This window comes from Pteropus medius, unplaced genomic scaffold (genome assembly GCF_902729225.1).
Source record: "Pteropus medius unplaced genomic scaffold, Ma_sr-lr_union100, whole genome shotgun sequence".
NCBI lineage: Eukaryota > Metazoa > Chordata > Mammalia > Chiroptera > Pteropodidae > Pteropus > Pteropus medius.
Window position 1 is genome coordinate 1,283,929 of NW_024355521.1, and position 6,046 is coordinate 1,289,974.

Below are 6,046 nucleotides of genomic sequence, written 5' to 3' on the forward strand. Positions count from 1 at the left end.
GTCATTCTATTGTCAGAACACGGTTTTCTTTATGTTATGGCTCCACCATGCATGGTCTTAACCTCAAGATGCAAGAAGCCAGATCTAATAAAGAAGTGAAGGGACACACAAAGTCAAAGAAAAGTTCACACTTAAGACACTTAAGACTCTTAAAAAGAGTCTCTTAAGAATAGAACACTTCCACCTCCATCCCATTGGCCAGAGTATCATCATATGCCACATTAGATGCAAGGAAGTCTGGGAAATGTAGTCTTTATTCTAGGTGGCTTTGAACTCAGTTGAATATTGGGAATTCTATTATCAGAGAAGAAGAGGGGACAACTAGCAAACTCTGGCAAGCAAGTATAACAGGAAATTTCATGGAAATGTTTCTGGTGTACCAGATTTGGGTGTTTGGAACCATCTCAGATTTGGTTTGATGCTCTGCTGTCACCACCTTGCAATTCTTCCCTCCCCCGCACTTCCACCCCTGATAAACGGATGTTGCCATCTCCCTTTTCTTAAGAACCGGATCTCTGAAGGTGAGGCGTCTCCTCCCACGCACTGACGGTGTACATCCAGGGCCTGGTGCCCCCGGGGTATGGTCCGTGGCTCCACCTGGGGCACGAACTCAAGACCTTCTGTGTGTAAAGCAGACGTGCTGACCACTACACTGTGGAGCCACCTCTTGAAATTCTTAATAATTTCATCTTTGAACTTGTGTCTTACATGAGAAATACGAGAGGACAATGGCGCATGCATAAGAGCAGAGCAGATAAGCACAATGTGCCTGCCATTCCTAGTCGCCCCATTTGCATAAAGTGTTCAGGAGGCCCTTCAAGCACAGAATTATAGTGAACTCACGATACACGGAAGTTCATTGAGACTCACAGCAAGCAAGTACAGAGAAAGCGAGTTACATCCACAACTGAGTAGCGGGAGCTCTGATATCAGTCCTAAGAGGCCATGGTTCCTGTTCAAACCAGAGCTTGCTCAAATGAAGATTGAAGACAATGGCATTCTTAGAAACACAAATGACCTGGGGACCCTATCAGAGCCTTTCTTACTCATGTTACTTCCCTGTACTAGCCAGCCACTTGCTCTGAGAATGATGACATAGAAAGAAAGGGAAAGATAGGGCAACCCACAGTTTATTTCATTCCTTATTCATCAGTAATTATGTCATATGATTATTACTAGTAGTGATTATTATTAATGAAGGCTAATATTATTATTAGTAGTAATTATGTCATATCCTTCCTTATTCATCAGTAAGCCATGTTGATGGAATATGTGCATATCAAGAAGTGAAATAAAAGCAGTAGAATTAGTTTTGTACAGTGTCCACTGTTCTGGTAAATATGTATCTATATACGTCCAAGCTAGGAAATACAAATTATGTAAATTTGATGATCCTGCACTATAGTTAAATGGTCTTATGTTTGTATTTAAAACCAAAATTTTATGTAAAATATACTATGTTTGAAGGAACTGAGAAAACTTCAGTGTTGCTGGAGCCAAGTGTGCAAGGCAAGGTGAGAGAGGTATACGGAGTTGTGCGTTAAAGTGCCTCATAGACCAAGCTATGGAATCTTGAATTCGATTTTTATTCTGAGGATAACAGGAAGCCATGAAAATATTTAAGGATTTAAGAGCTGTATTTCAAAAGGATCACTGTTGCTGCTTAGACATCTCATCTATAGAATGGAAAAGTAATATCTACTTCCCAGTGTTGCTGTGGCAATGAGGTACAATTATGTTCATAAACCACTTAACACAATTCCTAAGAGTAAATGTGCAGTAAGATTGTCATCCATAGTGGAAATAATAAAAGCAACCATAAATCAGATGTGATTAGACGCCTAAGGGAATAAATCAGAAATAACAAATGTGGCCTCAAAGCAGGTTTTCTTTGGGCGAAAGTTATTGAAATTTTAAAAATTAGTTGGCAACATTTAAAAATCTGAAATTTTTACATAAATTTTAGATTCTGAGCTTCTCTTAAAAGCCAGAAGGCCTGAAAACAAACAAGCGAACAAACAAATAAAAACAAAAAAAAGAAAAAAAAATCTTAAGACCTGGTAACTTCAGTCACATAACCACATGGCAGAGATCTTAAGAATTGTCTGGTGGCAGCTGCCCCTCCAATAGGCATGAACGCTCAGTTTGTCCCTGTCCCCAACTGGCCCACTTCATTCATTGATGATATCAGCTCGACTCCTCCAGGCATTTGAAGCTGAGAGTAAATGAACTGTGTCAGGTGACCTAGAAGTGATCACATGCAACAAGACAGGGCTCTCATCATTGCATTGTAGTCAATTTTCAGAAAAGCTGAGGGAATGGGTGAGGATCTTAATCTTAGAGCCGAGAGATAAATACTGACAACGCCTTTGTATCTTTAAAATGTTTTAGTTACAAGTAACAGATGCAAATTTCAGCCAGCGTAAGCAGTAGAGGGAATTTTATTAAAAGGTAACTGGAGAGGCTGTGGTTCTAGATGGCAACCTGACCCTTGCATTATATTCTGTGTGGAGACCCAAATAAAATGATAGTAAAATATTTAAAAATTGTATATCTGCATTTTTTAAAAGGGAGAGATACATTTGTCAGTGAACTAGAGGTTTCAACAAATTTCAGTATGATGGAAAATAGGGGGCAAAGAGTTGACTCATTGACGAAGCATATGGGAGAAAGCAGCAAATTAGAGTATGTGGGAAGAAGGCTGCAGGGAGAGAGAGAATCTATTTCTCTCATGGAATTCTAGAGAGGTTCCTAACTGGGAAATAGGAATTGGGATAAAGGGTTAGAGTCAGAAATAGGTTGTAAATTTAGGTACTAATTGAACGTCTCACCCAAATGCCCTTCCATCTCACAGAATGGCAGGCTACGATGTGAGGGCTCTTTTCTAAGGCAATTGAACAAACTCTCTGGAAACAATGAGGGCAGTTGGAGTTGGAGCTAAATGTCCTGTATAAAGCTCTCCTTTAGAGGTCCTCCAGCACCATGAAGGCTCTTCTTACCCTCCAGAAACGAAGGCTTCAGTCAGAAAACCTCTAGCAAGTTCACGCAAGTCCCAGAGAGACTTTATGTTGCCTTCTTCTTAGAAATGCACACCAAACAAGACTTGCCAGGCATTTGCAGAAAGCCTGCTCCATGAAAGAGGAAGACCAACAAAAACAAGTAGGAAAAAAAGAACTCAGAGGTAACAAAGATAATTTAGGGGACTTTAGTTAGAAGTTACTATAATCCATTAAACAGCAATAGCATGCTTTTAAAAATGAACGGAGAACAAGAAAGACTTACTGGAATTAATATTGTAATTGCTTACGTTAAAAAAGAATGCAGTTGGAGAATTTTAAATAAAAAGTGATAAAAGTTCCCAGAACGTAGAACTAAGAAGACAGGCAGAAAATTTGAGAGCTGACCCAAGAATAAATAGAAAACTTGAATCCCTAATCATCGAGAAGAGATTGGAAAGTGATTAAAGCTTTATTATTTTTCGAAAAGGTAGGAGGCCAGTTGTTCAATGAGCAACAGGATATTTAAGTGGTCTCAAAGTAATGTTCCACAGATATTTATTAATTACAAATTAAAAACTGGCAGTGAAGAAACTGGGAGGACACCAACTGAATTAAATGGATGAAGTTAACATCACCATGATTGGGACAAATTATCAGAGTTTATGCATTGAGAAGGACACAGCTCACTTCTGTGATATTCCTGCTAAAAATAACCTGTATCTAATCATGAGAAAACATCAGGCAAACCCATCTGAGGGACAGCCTACAAGATAACAGCCTGGACCCTTCCAAAATGCCAAGGTCAGAAAAACAAAGGCTGAGGAACTATTCCAGATTAAAAGGAGATTAAAGAAAGGACAATTAAATGAAATTTGTGATCTTGGATAAGTTCCTGGACCTGGGGAAAAAATAGCTCTAATGACATTACTGCAACAATTGATGAAATTTGAATATGGATTGTATATTAGGCAATAATAATGCACTAATATTAAATTTCCTGATTTTTATAATTGTTCTGTGGTTATGTAAAATAATGTCCTTGTTTTACTTGGAAAGAGAGAGAGACAAAGGGGTGGAGAGGGAGAGAGATAAAAAAATTAGAGAATTATAATTCTGTAGGGAAAAATGTCAACTATTATTGAATCTGAACTCCCTTGTACTGTACTGTTCCTACAACTTTTCTGTAAGTCTAAGATTATATCAAAATAAAGAACCATTTTTAAAGACAGATCGGATGATTTCACAGCTGAATTCTCTTTAACCATTGAAAATCAAGTATATCTAATGCTATTTTAGATAACAAAATTAAAACTAGCACAACCTTAATATGTGAAGAAGTACACCAAACTATATACCGAGTTTACGTTATATAGATATTAAAGTTCTTAATAAAACCTTGGCAATTTGAATCCAGCAACATACTAAGAAAATAATGTACTCTGGTCAAATGGTCAAATAGACTTAATTTTGGGTATGTAAATTCATTAACTATGAGGAAATATATTGATATAAATTTAAAAAGAAAATTTATAAGATTATATAAATTGAGGCTGAAAAGACATTATCAGTTGTTCCTAATAAAAACTCGTAAGTAAAATATGGATAAATTAAATGACATGTTTGTAGCCATTTTACTAACAATAGCAAAAAAATGGAAACTACACAAATATCTACCAACAGGAGAACTGAAAAATAAATACTTTTATAAGTTTTATACTTATATAAGTTTTATACTTATATAGTGGAATATCATAGAGCAGTGAAAAAGAATCAATTTTAGCTCTACGTAGCAGCATAGGTGAATCTCATGGATACCGTGTTGAGCAAAAGAAGCCAGACACCAAAAAGTACATACTGTGTGGTCACATTTGTATAAAATTTTTACATAGGCAAAAATGCTCTATCATGACAGAAAGTGATTTCTTTTGAAGGGGTGTTGCTGGGAAGGGTGAGGGAAACTTCTAGGGTGCTGGAAATGTTCTTTATTTTTATCTGAGAGATAGTTCCATATGTATGTTCATTTCTAAAATTTAACGAGATATACATTTAAGATTTGTTTACTGTATTGTATCTATACAATTAATTCCTTTAAATATGGACTTAAATATTATTTTTTAAAGCCTAAAACAATTTATTTACCAAAATTCGACAGCAGGCATTTCCATCAAAATTGGCAAAACATAGGGATATCTGCTTACATGTTAATTATTCCACATTGTTTTCAGAGATTTTATCAAATTCAATTAGACAAGAAAATGAAATAATCAGTATAAATATTGGAAAGGAAAGGATAAAATTATTACTTTCAGACTCCTTGTAACTTCCAACTCATACAGCAAAATGTTTCAAAATAATTGTCTAGTCTTATTGCCTCCACTTTTTCTCTTCCTATTTTCTCCTAAACCTACTCTAGTCAGGCCTTTTTTTGTTCCCCAATCCTCCACTGAAACGAAGTCACCCATGACCCACCTTCACGCTGCCAAATCCAATGGTCACATCTCAGCCCCTTTTGACTTGTCTGATGAGCAGCATCTGGCCCAGCTGACCACTTCCTCCTCTCAGAAACCCTTTCTTCATTTGGCTTCTGGGACACCACACTCTTGGTCCTCCTGGCTCCTCTTCCTCTGTATTCTTTGCTAAATTCTCCTCTCTTTTCCAACCTCTAAATGTTGGAGCTCCCCATGACCCAGTCATTGGACCATTTCTTTTCTTTTCTTTTTTTAACACCTACAGCACCTGGTCTTTCTAGGTGGTCTCCCATCCAATTACTAACCAGGCTCGACCCTGCTCAGCTTCCAAGATCAGACGAGAATGGACACATTCAGGGTGGCATGGCCATAGACGTTGGACCACTTCTTACCTACATTCTCTTCCTAGGTGATGTCATCCAATTCCATGGCTTTAAATTCCATTTCTAATCTGACAAACCCAGATTTGTATCATCACTTCTTACCTCTCCCCTGACTTCCAGACGAGGAATTCCACTGCCTGCTAAAATGACCACTTGGCTGTCTAAATAAGCATCTCAAATTTAACCTAATCAACGT

At 37.3% G+C, this 6,046-nt stretch overlaps 1 pseudogene; it reads right to left on the reverse strand.

Moving 5' to 3' along the window:
- Positions 1 to 5,723: 5,723 nt before the first annotated feature.
- On the reverse strand, positions 5,724 to 5,842 carry LOC120599622 (uncharacterized; annotated as a pseudogene).
- Positions 5,843 to 6,046: the final 204 nt, after the last annotated feature.